At 26.4% G+C, this 24448-nt stretch overlaps 2 long non-coding RNA genes across 3 annotated transcripts; one reads left to right on the top strand and one right to left on the bottom strand.

Moving 5' to 3' along the window:
• Positions 1-604: 604 nt before the first annotated feature.
• LOC141392635 (uncharacterized) lies at positions 605-1213 on the bottom strand. Its single transcript, XR_012409810.1, has 3 exons — positions 1097-1213; positions 869-1034; positions 605-779 (listed from the first exon to the last, which is right to left on the bottom strand). It is a non-coding gene; the product is annotated as an uncharacterized lncRNA (long non-coding RNA).
• A 7572-nt stretch (positions 1214-8785) lies between these two features.
• Positions 8786-12775, top strand: LOC141392634 (uncharacterized). 2 transcript variants are annotated; one of them, XR_012409809.1, is made up of 3 exons: positions 8786-8804; positions 12446-12570; positions 12629-12775. It is a non-coding gene; the product is annotated as an uncharacterized lncRNA (long non-coding RNA). The 2 variants fall into 2 exon arrangements; XR_012409808.1 differs by lacking the exon at positions 8786-8804 and having other exon boundaries at positions 12409-12570.
• Positions 12776-24448: the final 11673 nt, after the last annotated feature.

Below are 24448 nucleotides of genomic sequence, written 5' to 3'. Positions count from 1 at the left end.
TCCACGTTTATTGGAGGGATGAAAAAATATTTTTAAAAAAAAACACGTTTATTGGACTGATGAAAAATTCACTTTTATTGGTGTGATAAAAAATATTTTTTAAAAATTCCATAACCGTTTATTGGAGTGATAAAAAAATATTTTTTAATAAATCCACGTTTATTGGAGTGACCTAAAAATATTTTTTTTTTAAAAAAATCACGTTTATTGGAGTGATGAATTTTTTTTTTTTTTTAATCCAATATAATATTTTGTATCAGGCCCCATAATATCACAAAATATATTGTTGAATCAACAATATACATTTTCATATTTTTAAATTTGCGTATTTTCTTCTTAGAATATGATTGCTCCTACAATATCTCTTCTCTCTACATGAAGTAGATGCTCAGATGTCCTATAAATAAAAACTCAAATTAGTCTTCATATGAAAGCCTAAACTGTCACCCATAGAAAATTGCCCCCGGATAGAAGCCAGAAAGATCTTCATATAGAAATCACAATGGTCTTCAAATAGAAATCCAAATGGTATTCATATATATAATTAAAAACGATTTTTTAAATAAAACCCCACATTGTCTTCGAAAAGAAGAACACATGATGCTGGCGTAACAGAAAATTTTTCTTTATATAAAAGTTATAAATTCTCCGATTGTCATACCGTGACCGATATTTCGTATACTTCAAATCATTTATTACAGCTATCACAATATTTTAGATATTTCTCGTTTTTATTATTTTCCTGTAGTTGCGTATTTTTGACGAACAAACATACTATCCTGAAAGGAAAAAATGAAGGTTTGAATTACAAATAAAATACTTGACAATATATATAATCCACAAAATTATTTTTTTGTCAACTACTTACCAATGAGGCCGATACCGATGATAGTGCAGCTATGAGGCCTGCAATACTAAAAAGCAAAGACAAGTAATTCATTTTTTTTTTTCGATGTTAATTTCAGGTAACGTAGACGAATTCAGTTTGTTTGTTATCCAAGTTGCAAAATACTCATTTTTTGAAATTGTCCTCCCTAAAATTTCCAAACACAGAAACATATACAATTTATTTGAAATTTCTTAAAATTCAACATACGAGTGTAGTAGAAACAGCTGAATTTATTGATATAATAAAAAGGGCTGCGTAACCTAACGCCAAATAAATGTAAGGCATTGTGTTGTATTGAAAACTTGTTTTCTTAAAGTGTTTTGTGTTTTACTCAAATATAAAGAAAATCGATATATTTTGCAAGCTGAATAAATACATAAAATTATATTAAGTCGCTGCAAATTTATGAAGTAATGAAATTTATGGCCATCACAAGTGGTGGCAAGAGAGCAAATAAGTTTTAAAAATTATTCCTTGTACTTGTGGTTGTCTTAATAAAATATTCTTTAAAAAAATTCTAGCTCAAAACTGTTACTACACTTGAACCGGACTATGTACGTTTGAAAGTATAGGCAAAATGGAGTATAATGGTATTTTTAATTCTTCGTTTTCTCATCGTTTTGACCTTTTAGAGGTCAAACAAATTTCAAAGGTCAACATTTTTCAAAAAAATATTTTAAATACTTGTAATCGTCATACGATGCTGATATTGGTGCCATATTAAAGAGGAGAGTATAGGCTTTATATAATAATTATAAATTATTCCATTCCAGGATAAAAAGGACATCAAAAATATCCTTGAAAAATTAAGTCAAAAGTGAGCATTTTTGCAGGCGCATATCTCCTAAACCGCGAAGAATTTTAATTTGCTCATGGAGGCAAAGTTGTAGCTCTTGTCATAAAGAACATCAATTCTGGACAAATGAAATCCACCAAACCTCATTTTCAAGGTCAAAATCGCCAAGGTCAAACCCCTAGAAAAAATTATAGAAGATGATAAAGATGAGGTTTGGAGGATTTCATGTGTCCAGAATTTATATTCTTTATGACAAGAGCTACAACTTTGCCTCCGTGAACAAATTAAAATCCTTCGCGATTTAGAAGATATGCGCCTGCCAAAATGCTCACTTTGGCTTAATTTTTCAAGGATATTTTTAGTGTCCTTTTTATCTTGGAATGCAATAATTTAATGTTAGGCTTAGAAGATTAAAAATAAAAATGAAAAATATTCTTTAAAAAGTCAACATTTAAAAAATAATGGAAAAAATATTCTTTAAAAAATCCACATTTAAAAATTAATGGAAAATATTCTTTAAAAAATCCACGTTTGAAAAAAATTCTTTAAAAAATCCACGTTTGAAAAAATTCTTTAAAAACCCCACGATTTAAAAATATTGGATAACTGCTCTTTAAAAAAATCCATGTTTGAAAAATAATGGATAAAATATTTTTATTAAAAATCCATGATTGAAAAATAATGGGGAAAATATTCTTAAAAAATCCAGGTTAGAAAAGTAATGGAAAAAATATTCTTTAAAAAATCCAGGTTTGAAAAATAATGAAAAAAAACATTCTTAAAAATCCACGTTTGAAACATAAAGAGAAAAATATTCTTTAAAAAATCTACGTTTGAAAAGTAATGAAAAAAATGTTCCTTAAAAAATCGATGTTTCAAAGATAATGCAAAAAATATTCTTTAAACAAATCCACGTTTAAAAAATAAAGGAAAAAATATTCTTTAAAAAATCCAGGCGTGGAAAAAATATTTTTTAATAAATCCAGGTTTGAAAAATAATGAAACAAATATTCTTAAAAAATCCAGGTTTGAAAAATAATGGAAAAAATATTCTGTAAAATTCTACATCTGAAAAATTAAAAAAAAATATACCTTAAAAATCCAGGCTAGAAAAATAATGGAAAACATATTTTTAAAAAATGCAGGTTTACAAAATAATGGAATAAAATATTTTTTTTTCTATTTTGTATTTTATTTTTCAATTTTTCCACCATCTTCGATAGTCATTATCAGGGATTTCGTTTCACTTTAAAAGAACAATTAACATTTGTGTTACATAGATATACAAAAACAAACATATAACAATAACAATTACGTTGGATTATTGATGTTTCTTAAATGCAACCGCTTTTGTCATCCTCTCCTGTTCACGAAAAGAATATTTTCCACTATTTTTCAAAGCTGGGCTTTTAAAGAATATTTTTTCCATTATTTTTCGAGCCTGGATTTTTTAAGAAATATTTTTTCATTATTTTTCAAACGTAGATTTTTAAAGAATATTTTTTATTTTTAAAAGAAGATTTTTTCATAATTTTTCAAACGTGGATTTTTTAAAGAATATTTTTTTAATATTTAAGGAAGATTTTTTTTTTATTATTTTTCAAACGTAGATTTTTAAAGAATATTTTTTTATTTTTAAAAGAAGATTTTTTTCATCATTTTTCAAACGTAGATTTTTTATAGAATATTTTTCCATCATTTTTCAAACGTGGATTTTTTAAAGAATATTTTTTCCATTATTTTTCGAACCTGGATTTTTTAAGAAATACTTTTTAATTTTTTTCAAACGTAGACTTTTTAAAGAATATTTTTTTCATTATTTTTCATACGTGGATTTTTTAAAGAATATTTTTTTTTTCATTTTTAAAAGAAGATTTTTTTCATTATTTTTCAAACGTAGATTTTTTAAAGAATATTTTTCCATCATTTTTCAAACGTGGATTTTTTAAAGAATATTTTTCCATTATTTTTCAAACGTAAAGCGAAAAATATTCTTTAAATACCACGTTTGCAACATAAAGCGGAAAATATTCTTTAAAAAATCCACGTTTGAAACATAAAGCAAAAATATTCTTTAAAAAATCCACGTTTGAAACATAAAGCAAAAATATTCTTTAAAAAATCCACGTTTGAAACATAAAGCAAAAATATTCTTTAAAAAATCCACGTTTGAAACATAAAGCAAAAATATTCTTTAAAAAATCCACGTTAAAAAAGTAATGAAAAAAATATTCCTTAAAAAATCGATGTTTTAAAGATAATGGAAAAATATATTTATACCCTCAGCCTTTAGGCTAAAGAGGGTATTTACACTTTGATACGGCCAAAAATGTGCCTCATCGAAATAATGGTTTTAGACCCCAAGTATGTTTGTACGATATCCGTTTCAGACAATTTTGAGTCGATCTAGCAATGTCCGTCGTCCGTCTGTCTGTCTGGCTGGCTGGTGCGCACGATAACTCTCGAACGGATCAATCGATTCGGTTCAAATTTTGGGTATCGAAATGTTTTGTCCAGATTTGATTTAAGTTCGAAGATGGGCCATATCGGTGCACTCCTTCAGGTACGTCCCCCACAAAAGTTCAAAAATGTTCGGAAAAATTGTCAGCACGATAACTGTTGAAGGGAGTAACCGAATTAGTCCATACTTTGCACATCGTGACATTTCTACCTGACATAGATGAGGTTCCAATATGGACCCTATTGGTTCACTCTTTCGGGTACCTCCCACACAAAATTTTGCTTAAGTGCAGTTTAAGGCCTGCTCTCGAATCGCTTTGATTTTTGTTGCAGCCACTTGTATTCACTACCCCCATTACGACGATATAATTTTTTTCAGGAGCAAGTCCATATATCCTCAGAAATCAGCACGAAAACTGCAAACAACCCATATAATACCATGTGTCGTAGTTGGAGTGCACGATAACTCTCGAACGGATCAACATACATATTTGGTTAAAATTTTGGGTCTATCAATATTTTGTCCAAACTTAGTTTAAATTCGAAGATAGACCCTATCTGTCCACTCCTTCCGGTAACTCCCCCACAAAGGTTCAAAATTTTTCGCCAAGATTGTGAGCATGATAACTCTAGGAGGGAATAACCGAATTGAGCCAAACTTTGCTATTGGTAATATTACTTTCAGGCATAGATCGAGTTCTAATATGGACTATATCGGTCCACTCATTTGAGTACCTCCCACACAAAATTTGGAAAAAGTATAGTTTAACAACTCCTCTCCGATCTTATTAATTTGTGACGCAGCAGGTTGCACTTGCGGCCCCTGTTACGACGTTGTAATTTTTTTTCGTGGGAAAGTCCATATTTCTTGAGATAATGATCCAAAAAGGTCCAGAAAATCCTACCGGCACCTAAACTGGCTAATGTGTAAAATAACCCTTTGAGAGAGAAATCGATTTAGCTCAAACTTTGTAAATTGAAAAGTAAAATTGTAATATATTTAAATTCAGAAAATTAAGTACAACATATTTAATTATATAGTCTGTAAGGAAAATATCCATAGACTAATAAAGAAAAAAAATATTTCCTACAGATTTGTATTAGGTCCGAATATGTACTACATCGGATCGGAATATTTTTTTCATTTTTTAAGGAAGATTTTTTTCATTATTTTCAAACGTAGATTTTTAAAGAATATTTTTTTATTTTTAAAAGAAGATTTTTTCATTATTTTTCAAACGTAGATCTTTTATAGAATATTTTTCCATCATTTTTCAAACGTGGATTTTTTAAAGAATATTTTTTCCATTATTTTTTGAACCTGGATTTTTTAATTTTTTTTCAAACGTAGATTTTTTAAAGAATTTTTTTTTCATTACTTTTCATACGTGGATTTTTTAAAGAATATTTTTTTCATTTTTTAAGTAAGATTTTTTCCATATTTTTCAAACGTAGATTTTTTAAAAAATATTTTTTTTTCATTTTTAAAAGAATATTTTTCCATCATTTTTTAAACGTGGATTTTTTAAAGAATATTTTTTTCACAATTTTTCAAACCTGGATTTTTTAAAGAATATTTTTTTCACAATTTTTCAATCGTGGATTTTTCAAGGAATATTTTTTTCGTTGCAAATAATATTTTTTTTCATTATTTGTCAAACCTGGATTTTTTAAAGAATACTTTTTCCATTATTTTTCAAACCTGGATTTTTTAATGTATATTTTTGTCCATTATTTTTCAAACCCGGATTTTTTAAAGAATATTTTTTCCATTATTTTTCAAACCTGGATTTTTTAAGGAATGTTTTTTTTCATTATTTTTCAAAGCTGGATTTTTTAAAGAACATTTTTTGCATTATTTTTCAAACCTGAATTATTTAAGGAATCGTTATTTTTCAATGGTAGATTTTTTAAAGAATATCTTTCCATTATCAAACGTGGATGTTGAAACAATTTAGGTTTTGCTGTGGATGGTGATGTTCTCTATGTTCTAGAGAGTGAAAGGCAGGTCTTTACTGTTCGGCATCTTTATTGAGAGTGATCTTATTCTACTTTTTTTAAAGAATATTTTTTTCATCATTTTCAAACCATGATTTTCTAAAGAATATTTTGTTTATTATTTTCAAACGTGGAATTTTCAAAAAATATTTTCTTAATTATTCTTTAAACCTAGATTTTTTAAAAAATTTTTTTCCATTGTTTTTTACTCTGGATTTTTTAAAGAATATTTTTCCATAATTCTACAAGCCTTTGAAGTATAGTTTTCCATTATTACTGGATTTTTTAAAGAATATTTTTTCCATTATTTTACAAACTTGGATTTTTTAAAGAATATCTTTTTTCTTTATTTTTCAAACCTAGATTTTTTAAAGACTACTATTTCATTATATTTCAAACGTAGATTTTTTTAAAGAATATTTTTCTTTTATTTTTCAAAAGTGGGTTTTTAAAGAATATTTTTGCATTATTTATCAACCCTGGAATATAAAGAATATGTTTTATTTTTTAAACGTGGAGTTTTTAAATAGAATTTTTTTCGTTATTTTTTAAACGTGGAGAAAATAATGGAAGTATATTCTTTAAAAAATCTACATTTGTTGCAGAGAAAGACGTTCAAAATTGTTTCACATCAGTACATGTGATTTAAAATTGTTCCTTAAACATCCCAGAAGGTACAAGGAAGACATTTTAATACTGTGTAACCACCGGCATAGCGAAATTGGAAATTATTATTATTATTTTGTGTGGATTTTTTTTTTTTTTGGTTTGTGAATGAGATTGTGAATAACTTCTCAAATTAGTTAAGGATATTAGCTATGCTTTAAAAAATTCGACTTAGTAGAAATATACTGTAAGATTTTAATAATTTATAAATATAACTTTAGTAGATAAACATCTGGTGTTTAACTTAAGTCATCATGCAATCTATATTGAAATACATATTTATAATACCTGTGATCTTGGCAATGTCACCTCATGGAGTATGTATTAAAAGAGTTTTCAATAATAAAAAAATTCATTTTAATAATATGTTTATTTCTCGACATAATAAATTTTATTTTTTTTAATTTCACAGAGAGGAACGTGTAACAATTGTTGCAGATATGTTTGTTAATACTGTAGTGAAAATATATATGAATAGTATATTCTATTATATAAATAGTGGTTTACTTTACAAATAATAAAAAATACATAAATATCAATAAATTCGCAAAGGTTTATATTCAGAGCTAGTGTCGCTAATGTCTTTATTGATTTTTTTTCTTAAATTAAGAACATTTTTTATATAAGCGTTTTTTTCCTACCTCTCTTATTTTCAATGCCATAGTCTGAGTTGTTATCTTCAACTTCTTCCATTTCACAAACCGTTGCAAAGCATCCCCTGTTCGAATGCCTTGCAAACAGGGACATTATTAGTCATTCCCATGGCAAGTATGTGTTATTTTTATACACCTTGCATGCCTGATCATTTCCAAGTGACTTTTAAATAAATTGCACTAAAACTATTTATATTTTTTACTTGCGGTCTAAGAACGTTATTTCGATGAGGCACATTTTTGGTCGTATCTAGCCTAAAGGCTGAGGGTATAAAAATGTAGATGTGGCCAATCAAACAGGCTGAAGGACACAATAACTATCGAAAGGTGCCACTTCAACGAAAGTTCAACATTACAACACAAAAAAGGTTGTTAAAAATGCCCTTTAATTTCGGTGATCAAATGGAGGTACCACATCATGAAGTCTCCTTTTACCCCTTCAGCGGTGTTCGTGGGAAACAGTTTATGTTATGACTTTGTGCATTTGTATGTGTGTAACATGTAAAAGAAAAAGAGATAGACCCATAGTTCATTCTTGGGATATACACAGAATCACTTTCTGTGTCGATTTATCCGTTCTTGCAGGTCCCATTTAATATCCTATTCGGCTGAAAATTGGTGAAGAACATTTTAGTCATAATAAAAACGCTATTGCTTTTGGTGAGAATCGCTTCATATTTGGATACAGCTCGTCCCACATGATTCATTCAAAAATTTGACTACGCTAAAAATTTGAGAAAACATTTCTCTAATTACTAGTGAAAGTATTTTAATTTGGAAATTTTTTTATTAACGTGGACTCGTTAGTTGTTAATTTTTATTAATATTCTTATAATTTTTTTTTTACATTCTACATTTATATTTGCAACACATGTCACACGAACCTTTCTGTAAGAAACAAAAATAATAATTTATCATTAATTCACTTTAATAAACCTAAGAATAATCTGCAGTACTAACCAGTGAAGAATATGCACTCTGCTTTCCGAAACCAAAGAACATAACCACAAAAATGGGTAGCAGCAAAGCGATTAAGAGTTTCATTCCGATCTCCAGCAACTGCTTTGTGAATTCTGTTGAAATTTATTTTTTTATGTAAACCGAAATATATTCACCACAATGCGGGGAACGTGTTAAGCATTCTCAAACCTAATTTGTTGTGGTTAACCACAACAATGATAAATATTTTATTAAAAAAACAATTTTATATATTAATTTTTGTCTGACATGGGTTACGGATATTTCCGATAAACCACACAATACGCAAACAAACTCAAAACTGACATAACTCCGACCAATTTTTTATAGAATACTTTTTTCGTCCACCTTCTGACCAATAAACGTGGATTTTTTAAAGAATATTTTTTCATCCATCATCACAACAATAAACGTGGATTTTTTAAAGAATATTTTTTCATCCATCATCACAACAATAAACGTGGATTTTTTAAAGAATATTTTTTCATCCATCATCACAACAATAAACGTGGATTTTTTAAAGAATATTTTTTCATCCATCATCACAACAATAAACGTGGATTTTTTAAAGAATATTTTTTCATCCATCATCACAACAATAAACGTGGATTTTTTAAAGAATATTTTTTCATCCATCATCACAACAATAAACGTGGATTTTTTAAAGAATATTTTTTCATCCATCATCACAACAATAAACGTGGATTTTTTAAAGAATATTTTTTCATCCATCATCACTACAATAAACTTGCATTTTTTAAAGAATATTTTTTCATCCATCATCACAACAATAAACGTGGATTTTTTAAATAATATTTTTTCATCCATTATCACAACAATAAACGTGGATTTTTAACGAATATTTTTTCATTTATCATCACAACAATAAATGTGGATTTTTAAGGAATATTTTTCATCATTCATCCCAACAATAAACGTGAATTTTTAAAGAATATTTTTCATCCATCACCAGAACAATAAACGTGGATTTTTAAAGAGTATTTTTTTCATCGACCAACAAACGTGGATTTTTTAAATATTTTTTCAACGACCAATAAACGTGGATTTTTTAAATATTTTTTCAACGACCAATAACGTGGATTTTTTAAATATTTTTTCAACGACAAATAAACGTGGATTTTTAAAATATTTTTTCAACGACCAATAAACGTGGATTTTTTAAATATTTTTTTCAACGACCAATAAACGTGGATTTTTTAAATATTTTTTCAACGACCAATAAACGTGGATTTTTTTAAATATTTTTTCAACGACCAATAAACGTGGATTTTTTAAATATTTTTTCAACGACCAATAAACGTGGATTTTTTAAATATTTTTTCAACGACCAATAAACGTGGATTTTTTTTAAATATTTTTTCAACGACCAATAAACGTGGATTTTTTAAAAAAATATTTTTTTCAACGACCAATAAACGTGGATTTTTTAAAAAAATATTTTTTTCAACGACCAATAAACGTGGATTTTTTAAAAAAATATTTTTTCAACGACCAATAAACGTGGATTTTTTAAAAAAATATTTTTTCAACGACCAATAAACGTGGATTTTTTAAAAAAATATTTTTTCAACGACCAATAAACGTGGATTTTTTAAAAAAATATTTTTTCAACGACCAATAAACGTGGATTTTTTAAAAAAATATTTTTTCAACGACCAATAAACGTGGATTTTTTAAAAAAATATTTTTTCAACGACCAATAAACGTGGATTTTTTAAAAAAATATTTTTTCAACGACCAATAAACGTGAATTTTTTAAAAAAATATTTTTTCAACGACCAATAAACGTGGATTTTTTAAAAAAATATTTTTTCAACGACCAATAAACGTGGATTTTTTAAAAAAATATTTTTTCAACGACCAATAAACGTGGATTTTTTAAAAAAATATTTTTTCAACGACCAATAAACGTGGATTTTTTAAAAAAATATTTTTTCAACGACCAATAAACGTGGATTTTTTAAAAAAATATTTTTTCAACGACCAATAAACGTGGATTTTTTAAAAAAATATTTTTTCAACGACCAATAAACGTGGATTTTTTAAAAAAATATTTTTTCAACGACCAATAAACGTGGATTTTTTAAAAAAATATTTTTTCAACGACCAATAAACGTGGATTTTTTAAAAAAATATTTTTTCAACGACCAATAAACGTGGATTTTTTAAAAAAATATTTTTTCAACGACCAATAAACGTGGATTTTTTAAAAAAATATTTTTTCAACGACCAATAAACGTGGATTTTCTTAAAAAAATATTTTTTCAACGACCAATAAACGTGGATTTTTTAAAAAAATATTTTCTCAAAGACCAATAAACGTGGATTTAAAAAAAAAATATTTTTTCAACGACCAATAAACTTGGATTTAAAAAAAAAAAAATATTTTTTCAACGACCAATAAACTTGGATTTAAAAAAAAAAAATATTTTTTCAACGACCAATAAACGTGGATTTTTTTTAAATATTTTTTCAACGACCAATTAACGTGGATTTTTTAAATATTTTTTCAACGACCAATAAACGTGGATTTTTTAAATATTTTTTCAACGACCAATAAACGTGGATTTTTTAAATATTTTTTCAACGACCAATAAACGTGGATTTTTTAAATATTTTTTCAACGACCAAAAAACGTGGATTTTTTAAATATTTTTTCAACGACCAATAAACGTGGATTTTTTAAATATTTTTTCAACGACCAATAAACGTGGATTTTTTAAATATTTTTTCAACGACCAATAAACGTGGATTTTTTAAATATTTTTTCAACGACCAATAAACGTGGATTTTTTAAATATTTTTTCAACGACCAATAAACGTGGATTTTTTAAATATTTTTTCAACGACCAATAAACGTGGATTTTTTAAATATTTTTTCAACGACCAATAAACGTGGATTTTTTAAATATTTTTTCAACGACCAATAAACGTGGATTTTTTAAATATTTTTTCAACGACCAATAAACGTGGATTTTTTAAATATTTTTTCAACGACCAATAAACGTGGATTTTTTAAATATTTTTTCAACGACCAATAAACGTGGATTTTTTAAATATTTTTTCAACGACCAATAAACGTGGATTTTTTAAATATTTTTTCAACGACCAATAAACGTGGATTTTTTAAATATTTTTTCAACGACCAATAAACGTGGATTTTTTAAATATTTTTTCAACGACCAATAAACGTGGATTTTTTAAATATTTTTTCAACGACCAATAAACGTGGATTTTTTAAATATTTTTTCAACGACCAATAAACGTGGATTTTTTAAATATTTTTTCAACGACCAATAAACGTGGATTTTTTAAATATTTTTTCAACGACCAATAAACGTGGATTTTTTAAATATTTTTTCAACGACCAATAAACGTGGATTTTTTAAATATTTTTTCAACGACCAATAAACGTGGATTTTTTAAATATTTTTTCAACGACCAATAAACGTGGATTTTTTAAATATTTTTTCAACGACCAATAAACGTGGATTTTTTAAATATTTTTTCAACGACCAATAAACGTGGATTTTTTAAATATTTTTCAACGACCAATAAACGTGGATTTTTTAAATATTTTTTCAACGACCAATAAACGTGGATTTTTTAAATATTTTTTCAACGACCAATAAACGTGGATTTTTTAAATATTTTTTCAACGACCAATAAACGTGGATTTTTTAAATATTTTTTCAACGACCAATACAGAAAATTTTTTCATCGACCTGCAGACTAATAAACATGCATTTTGTAAAGAATATTTTTTCATCGAACTTCAGACCAATAAATGTAGATTTTTTAAAAAGTATTTTGTCATCCAATATTTTTTCACATCAATAAACCCCCTGTCATTTTGTAAATTTATGTCGGCCGTACACATTTAAGAATGCAATATATTATTAAATAATTGCATTACATTTGTTTATTTATAACAATTTGTCATTATGTCAACTCACGTTTTGCATAAATTTTACAAAAATTCAGTTTATAGCTTTTTCTATAAATTTCAACTAAAAACTTTATGGGCACATAGTTCCAAAATGAAATTTCTACCTTTGGCATTCATGGCAATAGCTCTGTTCGCAGGCTATGCTGCAGCTGAGCCCATCGTAAGTTATCCCATAAAAATTATGAAGTATTGTTATAGAAACTAATTTTGTTTTACAGGTAAACAGAGGCATATATCTTTCTCCATAATAAGATCAGATCTTGTAGTTGGAAACAAGTCATGATTTATTTCAGACATAACATACATATGTGACAATCAAAGAAAAGTATAAAATAAATAAAAAGGATATTCAATATAAAAACATATTGAAACCCATGGTCGTATATACATATTTGCTTCACGGTGGTCGATGAAAAAGCAGTCGAACTTCTCTATAACGTAGCACTTGAGGACTTGATTATTACGTTATAGAGAAACCAAGGCAAAATGGTTAATTTGGCCTACATACATGAGTAATAAGGAAACAAACATAAATTGAATTATTTATTTATCAAAAACTTCACAATGAGCAATGGAAGAACACAGATGATCGGCAACATTGCTTCCAGACTCCAAAAAAGGATAGTTCATAGTCAAAGTGTCGCAATCGACATTAGCACGGTTTTCAAAGTAAAATTTTCAATATTATTTCTGTACATATTGAGACCCTATTTTTATCATAGCAATATTATTTTCTTCAATATCAGCATCTTCTATAGCTGAACTAAGAAAACAAGCCTTTTTAAAACAATGGCCAGTTGTTTCCTTTTAGATGTCTAATTAGGGAGCAACTAGGCACGCTAGTCATTTAAAAATTACCAAATCCTGGGTCAAATATTTCAATCAGTTCGAGTGCTATAGTGCGCTCCAACTACTGCCATATGGATTTTTAGAACTTTCGGGAAGTATGGACTTGCCCCTTAAAAAACTAGTACCATCTTAAAGGGGCAGTGAATACAAGTATCAATTTTGGACAAAATATTTCGAAAGCCAAATTTTGGACCAAATTGGTTGATCAGTTCGAGAGTTATCGTGCACTACAGCCAGACAGACGGACATGGCAAAATCAACTCCAAACTGTCTAAAACGGATTACGTCCAAACATACTTGGGGACCGTTATTTCGATGAGTCACATTTTCTAGCCTAAAGGCTGAGGTATACAAATCCAAGCTTATTGGTCTGAATATCGATGAAAAAATATTCTTTAAAAAACCCTCGTTTATTATTGCGATGATGGATGAAAAAATATTCTCTAAAAAAATCCACGTTCATTGTTGTGATGATGGATGAAAAAATATTCTTTAAAACTCCACGTTTATTGTTGTGATGATGGATGAAAAAATATTCTTTAAAAACTCCACGTTTATTGTTGTGATGATGGATGAAAAATATTCTTTAAAAAATCCACGTTTATTGTTGTGATGATGGATGAAAAAAATTTCCTTTAACAAATCCACGTTCATTGGTTGAAGGTCGATAAAATTTTTTTCTTTAAAAAATCCTCGTTTATTGTTTGAAGGTCGATAAAATTATTTTCTTTAAAAAACCCTCGTTTGTTGGTTGCAGGCCGATAAAATTATTTTTTTTAAAAAACCCTCGTTTGTTGGTTGCAGGTCGATAAAAATTTTTTCTTTAAAAAATCCACGTTTATTGCTGTGATGATGGATGAAAAAATATTCTTTAAAAAATCCCCGTTTATTGTTGTGATGATGGATGAAAAAATATTCTTTAAAAAATCCACGTTTATTGTTGTGATGATGGATGAAAAAATATTCTTTAAAAAATCCCCATTTATTGTTGTGATGATGGATGAAAAAATATTCTTTAAAAAAATCCACGTTTATTGTTGTGATGATGGATGAAAAAATATTCTTTAAAAAATCCCCGTTTATTGTTGTGATGATGGATGAAAAAATATTCTTTAAAAATCCACGTTTATTGTTGTGATGATGGATGAAAAAATATTCTTTAAAAAAATCCACGTTTATTGTTGTGATGATGGATGAAAAAATATTCTTTAAAAAATCCACGTTTATTGTTGTGATGATGGATGAAAAAATATTCTTTAAAAAATCCACGTTTATTGTTGTGATGATGGATGAAAAAATATTCTTTAAAAAATCCACGTTTATTGTTGCGATGATGGATAAAAAAATATTCTTTAAAAAATCCACGTTTATTGTTGTGATGATGGATGAAAAAATATTCTTTAAAAATCCACGTTTATTGTTGTGATGATGGATGAAAAAATATTCTTTAAAAATCCACGTTTATTGTTGTGATGATGGATGAAAAAATATTCTTTAAAAAATCCACGTTTATTGTTGTGATGATGGATGAAAAAATATTCTTTAAAAAATCCACGTTTATTGTTGTGATGATGGATGAAAAAATATTCTTTAAAAAATCCACGTTTATTGTTGCGATGATGGATGAAAAAATATTCTTTAAAAAATCCCCGTTTATTGTTGTGATGATGGATGAAAAAATATTCTTTAAAAATCCACGTTTATTGTTGTGATGATGGATGAAAAAATATTCTTTAAAAATCCACGTTTATTGTTGTGATGATGGATGAAAAAATATTCTTTAAAAAATCCACGTTTATTGTTGTGATGATGGATGAAAAAATATTCTTTAAAAAATCCACGTTTATTGTTGTGATGATGGATGAAAAAATATTCTTTAAAAAATCCCCGTTTATTGTTGTGATGATGGATGAAAAAATATTCTTTAAAAAAATCCACGTTTATTGTTGTGATGATGGATGAAAAAATATTCTTTAAAAAATCCCCGTTTATTGTTGTGATGATGGATGAAAAAATATTCTTTAAAAATCCACGTTTATTGTTGTGATGATGGATGAAAAAATATTCTTTAAAAATCCACGTTTATTGTTGTGATGATGGATGAAAAAATATTCTTTAAAAAAATCCACGTTTATTGTTGTGATGATGGATGAAAAAATATTCTTTAAAAAATCCACGTTTATTGTTGTGATGATGGATGAAAAAATATTCTTTAAAAAATCCACGTTTATTGTTACGATGATGGATAAAAAAATATTCTTTAAAAAATCCACGTTTATTGTTGTGATGATGGTTGAAAAATATTCTTTAAAAATCCACGTTTATTGTTGTGATGATGGATGAAAAAATATTCTTTAAAAATCCACGTTTATTGTTGTGATGATGGATGAAAAAATATTCTTTAAAAATCCACGTTTATTGTTGTGATGATGGATGAAAAAATATTCTTTAAAAATCCACGTTTATTGTTGTGATGATGGATGAAAAAATATTCTTTAAAAAATCCACGTTTATTGTTGCGATGATGGATAAAAAAATATTCTTTAAAAAATCCACGTTTATTGTTGTGATGATGGTTGAAAAAATATTCTTTAAAAATCCACGTTTATTGTTGTGATGATGGATGAAAAAATATTCTTTAAAAATCCACGTTTATTGTTGTGATGATGGATGAAAAAATATTCTTTAAAAAATCCACGTTTATTGTTGCGATGATGGATAAAAAAATATTCTTTAAAAAATCCACGTTTATTGTTGTGATGATGGATGAAAAAATATTCTTTAAAAAATCCACGTTTATTGTTGCGATGATGGATAAAAAAATATTCTTTAAAAAATCCACGTTTATTTTTGTGATGATGGTTGAAAAAATATTCTTTAAAAATCCACGTTTATTGTTGTGATGATGGATGAAAAAATATTCTTTAAAAATCCACGTTTATTGTTGTGATGATGGATGAAAAAATATTCTTTAAAAATCCACGTTTATTGTTGTGATGATGGATGAAAAAATATTCTTTAAAAATCCACGTTTATTGTTGTGATGATGGATGAAAAAATATTCTTTAAAAATCCACGTTTATTGTTGTGATGATGGATGAAAAAATATTCTTTAAAAATCCACGTTTATTGTTGTGATGATGGATGAAAAAATATTCTTTAAAAATCCACGTTTATTGTTGTGATGATGGATGAAAAAATATTCTTTAAAAAATCCCCATTTATTGTTGTGATGATGGATGAAAAAATATTCTTTAAAAAAATCCACGTTTATTGTTGTGATGATGGATGAAAAAATATTCTTTAAAAAATCCCCGTTTATTGTTGTGATGATGGATGAAAAAATATTCTTTAAAAATCCACGTTTATTGTTGTGATGATGGATGAAAAAATATTCTTTAAAAATCCACGTTTATTGTTGTGATGATGGATGAAAAAATATTCTTTAAAAAAATCCACGTTTATTGTTGTGATGATGGATGAAAAAATATTCTTTAAAAAATCCACGTTTATTGTTGTGATGATGGATGAAAAAATATTCTTTAAAAAATCCACGTTTATTGTTGTGATGATGGATGAAAAAATATTCTTTAAAAAATCCACGTTTATTGTTGCGATGATGGATAAAAAAATATTCTTTAAAAAATCCACGTTTATTGTTGTGATGATGGTTGAAAAAATATTCTTTAAAAATCCACGTTTATTGTTGTGATGATGGATGAAAAAATATTCTTTAAAAATCCACGTTTATTGTTGTGATGATGGATGAAAAAATATTCTTTAAAAATCCACGTTTATTGTTGTGATGATGGATGAAAAAATATTCTTTAAAAATCCACGTTTATTGTTGTGATGATGGATGAAAAAATATTCTTTAAAAATCCACGTTTATTGTTGTGATGATGGATGAAAAAATATTCTTTAAAAAAATCCACGTTTATTGTTGTGATGATGGATGAAAAAATATTCTTTAAAAAATCCACGTTTATTGTTGTGATGATGGATGAAAAAATATTCTTTAAAAAATCCACGTTTATTGTTGTGATGATGGATGAAAAAATATTCTTTAAAAAATCCACGTTTATTGTTGTGATGATGGATGAAAAAATATTCTTTAAAAAATCCACGTTTATTGTTGTGATGATGGATGAAAAAATATTCTTTAAAAAATCCACGTTTATTGTTGCGATGATGGATAAAAAAATATTCTTTAAAAAATCCACGTTTATTGTTGTGATGATGGTTGAAAAAATATTCTTTAAAAATCCACGTTTATTGTTGTGATGATGGATGAAAAAATATTCTTTAAAAATCCACGTTTATTGTTGTGATGATGGATGAAAAAATATTCTTTAAAAATCCACGTTTATTGTTGTGATGATGGATGAAAAAATATTCTTTAAAAATCCACGTTTATTGTTGCGATGATGGATAAAAAAATATTCTTTAAAAAATCCACGTTTATTGTTGTGATGATGGTTGAAAAAATATTCTTTAAAAATCCACGTTTATTGTTGTGATGATGGATGAAAAAATATTCTTTAAAAATCCACGTTTATTGTTGTGATGATGGATGAAAAAATATTCTTTAAAAAATCCACGTTTATTGTTGCGATGATGGATAAAAAAATATTCTTTAAAAAATCCACGTTTATTGTTGTGATGATGGATGAAAAAATATTCTTTAAAAAATCCACGTTTATTGTTGCGATGATGGATAAAAAAATATTCTTTAAAAAATCCACGTTTATTTTTGTGATGATGGTTGAAAAAATATTCTTTAAAAATCCACGTTTATTGTTGTGATGATGGATGAAAAAATATTCTTTAAAAATCCACGTTTATTGTTGTGATGATGGATGAAAAATATTCTTTAAAAATCCACGTTTATTGTTGTGATGATGGATGAAAAAATATTCTTTAAAAATCCACGTTTATTGTTGTGATGATGGATGAAAAAATATTCTTTAAAAATCCACGTTTATTGTTGTGATGATGGATGAAAAAATATTCTTTAAAAATCCACGTTTATTGTTGTGATGATGGATGAAAAAATATTCTTTAAAAATCCACGTTTATTGTTGTGATGATGGATGAAAAAATATTCTTTAAAAAATCCCCGTTTATTGTTGTGATGATGGATGAAAAAATATTCTTTAAAAAAATCCACGTTTATTGTTGTGATGATGGATGAAAAAATATTCTTTAAAAAATCCCCGTTTATTGTTGTGATGATGGATGAAAAAATATTCTTTAAAAATCCACGTTTATTGTTGTGATGATGGATGAAAAAATATTCTTTAAAAATCCACGTTTATTGTTGTGATGATGGATGAAAAAATATTCTTTAAAAAAATCCACGTTTATTGTTGTGATGATGGATGAAAAAATATTCTTTAAAAAATCCACGTTTATTGTTGTGATGATGGATGAAAAAATATTCTTTAAAAAATCCACGTTTATTGTTGTGATGATGGATGAAAAAATATTCTTTAAAAAATCCACGTTTATTGTTGCGATGATGGATAAAAAAATATTCTTTAAAAAATCCACGTTTATTGTTGTGATGATGGTTGAAAAAATATTCTTTAAAAATCCACGTTTATTGTTGTGATGATGGATGAAAAAATATTCTTTAAAAATCCACGTTTATTGTTGTGATGATGGATGAAAAAATATTCTTTAAAAATCCACGTTTATTGTTGTGATGATGGATGAAAAAATATTCTTTAAAAAATCCACGTTTATTGTTGCGATGATGGATAAAAAAATATTCTTTAAAAAATCCACGTTTATTGTTGTGATGATGGTTGAAAAAATATTCTTTAAAAATCCACGTTTATTGTTGTGATGATGGATGAAAAAATATTCTTTAAAAATCCACGTTTATTGTTGTGATGATGGATGAAAAAATATTCTTTAAAAAATCCACGTTCATTGTTGCGATGATGGATGAAAAAATATTCTTTAAAAATCCACGTTTATTGTTGTGATGATGGATGAAAAAATATTCTTTAAAAATCCACGTTTATTTTTGTGATGATGGTTGAAAAAATATTCTTTAAAAATCCACGTTTATTTTTGTGATGATGGTTGAAAAAATATTCTTTAAAAATCCACGTTTATTTTTGTGATGATGGTTGAAAAAATATTCTTTAAAAATCCACGTTTATTGTTGTGATGATGGATGAAAAAATATTCTTTAAAAATCCACGTTTATTGTTGTGATGATGGATGAAAAAATATTCTTTAAAAATCCACGTTTATTGTTGTGATGATGGATGAAAAAATATTCTTTAAAAATCCACGTTTATTGTTGTGATGATGGATGAAAAAATATTCTTTAAAAAATCCACGTTCATTGTTGCGATGATGGATAAAAAAATATTCTTTAAAAAATCCACGTTTATTGTTGTGATGATGGTTGAAAAAATATTCTTTAAAAATCCACGTTTATTGTTGTGATGATGGATGAAAAAATATTCTTTAAAAATCCACGTTTATTGTTGTGATGATGGATGAAAAAATATTCTTTAAAAATCCACGTTTATTGTTGTGATGATGGATGAAAAAATATTCTTTAAAAAATCCACGTTTATTGTTGCGATGATGGATAAAAAAATATTCTTTAAAAAATCCACGTTTATTGTTGTGATGATGGATGAAAAAATATTCTTTAAAAAATCCACGTTTATTGTTGCGATGATGGATAAAAAAATATTCTTTAAAAAATCCACGTTTATTTTTGTGATGATGGTTGAAAAAATATTCTTTAAAAATCCACGTTTATTGTTGTGATGATGGATGAAAAAATATTCTTTAAAAATCCACGTTTATTGTTGTGATGATGGATAAAAAAATATTCTTTAAAAATCCACGTTTATTGTTGTGATGATGGATGAAAAAATATTCTTTAAAAATCCACGTTTATTGTTGTGATGATGGATGAAAAAATATTCTTTAAAAATCCACGTTTATTGTTGTGATGATGGATGAAAAAATATTCTTTAAAAATCCACGTTTATTGTTGTGATGATGGATGAAAAAATATTCTTTAAAAATCCACGTTTATTGTTGTGATGATGGATGAAAAAATATTCTTTAAAAAATCCCCGTTTATTGTTGTGATGATGGATGAAAAAATATTCTTTAAAAAAATCCACGTTTATTGTTGTGATGATGGATGAAAAAATATTCTTTAAAAAATCCCCGTTTATTGTTGTGATGATGGATGAAAAAATATTCTTTAAAAATCCACGTTTATTGTTGTGATGATGGTTGAAAAAATATTCTTTAAAAATCCACGTTTATTGTTGTGATGATGGATGAAAAAATATTCTTTAAAAAATCCCCGTTTATTGTTGCGATGATGGATAAAAAAATATTCTTTAAAAAATCCACGTTTATTGTTGTGATGATGGTTGAAAAAATATTCTTTAAAAATCCACGTTTATTGTTGTGATGATGGATGAAAAAATATTCTTTAAAAATCCACGTTTATTGTTGTGATGATGGATGAAAAAATATTCTTTAAAAAATCCACGTTTATTGTTGCGATGATGGATAAAAAAATATTCTTTAAAAAATCCACGTTTATTGTTGTGATGATGGTTGAAAAAATATTCTTTAAAAATCCACGTTTATTGTTGTGATGATGGATGAAAAAATATTCTTTAAAAATCCACGTTTATTGTTGTGATGATGGATGAAAAAATATTCTTTAAAAAATCCACGTTTATTGTTGCGATGATGGATAAAAAAATATTCTTTAAAAAATCCACGTTTATTGTTGTGATGATGGTTGAAAAAATATTCTTTAAAAATCCACGTTTATTGTTGTGATGATGGATGAAAAAATATTCTTTAAAAATCCACGTTTATTGTTGTGATGATGGATGAAAAAATATTCTTTAAAAAATCCACGTTTATTGTTGCGATGATGGATAAAAAAATATTCTTTAAAAAATCCACGTTTATTGTTGTGATGATGGTTGAAAAAATATTCTTTAAAAATCCACGTTTATTGTTGTGATGATGGATGAAAAAATATTCTTTAAAAATCCACGTTTATTGTTGTGATGATGGATGAAAAAATATTCTTTAAAAATCCACGTTTATTGTTGTGATGATGGATGAAAAAATATTCTTTAAAAAATCCACGTTTATTGTTGCGATGATGGATAAAAAAATATTCTTTAAAAAATCCACGTTTATTGTTGTGATGATGGTTGAAAAAATATTCTTTAAAAATCCACGTTTATTGTTGTGATGATGGATGAAAAAATATTCTTTAAAAATCCACGTTTATTGTTGTGATGATGGATGAAAAAATATTCTTTAAAAATCCACGTTTATTGTTGTGATGATGGATGAAAAAATATTCTTTAAAAAATCCACGTTTATTGTTGCGATGATGGATAAAAAAATATTCTTTAAAAAATCCACGTTTATTGTTGTGATGATGGTTGAAAAAATATTCTTTAAAAATCCACGTTTATTGTTGTGATGATGGATGAAAAAATATTCTTTAAAAATCCACGTTTATTGTTGTGATGATGGATGAAAAAATATTCTTTAAAAATCCACGTTTATTGTTGTGATGATGGATGAAAAAATATTCTTTAAAAAATCCACGTTTATTGTTGCGATGATGGATAAAAAAATATTCTTTAAAAAATCCACGTTTATTGTTGTGATGATGGTTGAAAAAATATTCTTTAAAAATCCACGTTTATTGTTGTGATGATGGATGAAAAAATATTCTTTAAAAATCCACGTTTATTGTTGTGATGATGGATGAAAAAATATTCTTTAAAAAATCCACGTTTATTGTTGCGATGATGGATAAAAAAATATTCTTTAAAAAATCCACGTTTATTGTTGTGATGATGGATGAAAAAATATTCTTTAAAAAATCCACGTTTATTGTTGCGATGATGGATAAAAAAATATTCTTTAAAAAATCCACGTTTATTGTTGTGATGATGGATGAAAAAATATTCTTTAAAAATCCACGTTTATTGTTGTGATGATGGATGAAAAAATATTCTTTAAAAATCCACGTTTATTGTTGTGATGATGGATGAAAAAATATTCTTTAAAAATCCACGTTTATTGTTGTGATGATGGATGAAAAAATATTCTTTAAAAATCCACGTTTATTGTTGTGATGATGGATGAAAAAATATTCTTTAAAAATCCACGTTTATTGTTGTGATGATGGATGAAAAAATATTCTTTAAAAAATCCCCATTTATTGTTGTGATGATGGATGAAAAAATATTCTTTAAAAAAATCCACGTTTATTGTTGTGATGATGGATGAAAAAATATTCTTTAAAAAATCCCCGTTTATTGTTGTGATGATGGATGAAAAAATATTCTTTAAAAATCCACGTTTATTGTTGTGATGATGGATGAAAAAATATTCTTTAAAAATCCACGTTTATTGTTGTGATGATGGATGAAAAAATATTCTTTAAAAAAATCCACGTTTATTGTTGTGATGATGGATGAAAAAATATTCTTTAAAAAATCCACGTTTATTGTTGTGATGATGGATGAAAAAATATTCTTTAAAAAATCCACGTTTATTGTTGCGATGATGGATAAAAAAATATTCTTTAAAAAATCCACGTTTATTGTTGTGATGATGGATGAAAAAATATTCTTTAAAAATCCACGTTTATTGTTGTGATGATGGATGAAAAAATATTCTTTAAAAATCCACGTTTATTGTTGTGATGATGGATGAAAAAATATTCTTTAAAAAATCCACGTTTATTGTTGTGATGATGGATGAAAAAATATTCTTTAAAAAATCCACGTTTATTGTTGTGATGATGGATGAAAAAATATTCTTTAAAAAATCCACGTTTATTGTTGCGATGATGGATGAAAAAATATTCTTTAAAAAATCCCCGTTTATTGTTGTGATGATGGATGAAAAAATATTCTTTAAAAATCCACGTTTATTGTTGTGATGATGGATGAAAAAATATTCTTTAAAAATCCACGTTTATTGTTGTGATGATGGATGAAAAAATATTCTTTAAAAAATCCACGTTTATTGTTGTGATGATGGATGAAAAAATATTCTTTAAAAAATCCACGTTTATTGTTGTGATGATGGATGAAAAAATATTCTTTAAAAAATCCCCGTTTATTGTTGTGATGATGGATGAAAAAATATTCTTTAAAAAAATCCACGTTTATTGTTGTGATGATGGATGAAAAAATATTCTTTAAAAAATCCCCGTTTATTGTTGTGATGATGGATGAAAAAATATTCTTTAAAAATCCACGTTTATTGTTGTGATGATGGATGAAAAAATATTCTTTAAAAATCCACGTTTATTGTTGTGATGATGGATGAAAAAATATTCTTTAAAAAAATCCACGTTTATTGTTGTGATGATGGATGAAAAAATATTCTTTAAAAAATCCACGTTTATTGTTGTGATGATGGATGAAAAAATATTCTTTAAAAAATCCACGTTTATTGTTGTGATGATGGATGAAAAAATATTCTTTAAAAAATCCACGTTTATTGTTACGATGATGGATAAAAAAATATTCTTTAAAAAATCCACGTTTATTGTTGTGATGATGGTTGAAAAATATTCTTTAAAAATCCACGTTTATTGTTGTGATGATGGATGAAAAAATATTCTTTAAAAATCCACGTTTATTGTTGTGATGATGGATGAAAAAATATTCTTTAAAAATCCACGTTTATTGTTGTGATGATGGATGAAAAAATATTCTTTAAAAATCCACGTTTATTGTTGTGATGATGGATGAAAAAATATTCTTTAAAAAATCCACGTTTATTGTTGCGATGATGGATAAAAAAATATTCTTTAAAAAATCCACGTTTATTGTTGTGATGATGGTTGAAAAAATATTCTTTAAAAATCCACGTTTATTGTTGTGATGATGGATGAAAAAATATTCTTTAAAAATCCACGTTTATTGTTGTGATGATGGATGAAAAAATATTCTTTAAAAAATCCACGTTTATTGTTGCGATGATGGATAAAAAAATATTCTTTAAAAAATCCACGTTTATTGTTGTGATGATGGATGAAAAAATATTCTTTAAAAAATCCACGTTTATTGTTGCGATGATGGATAAAAAAATATTCTTTAAAAAATCCACGTTTATTTTTGTGATGATGGTTGAAAAAA

The sequence above is a fragment of the Musca autumnalis genome, unplaced genomic scaffold, assembly GCF_047663935.1.
Source record: "Musca autumnalis isolate F117 unplaced genomic scaffold, ASM4766393v1 scaffold_2, whole genome shotgun sequence".
NCBI lineage: Eukaryota > Metazoa > Arthropoda > Insecta > Diptera > Muscidae > Musca > Musca autumnalis.
This window is presented reverse-complemented; position numbering and strand designations above follow the sequence as displayed.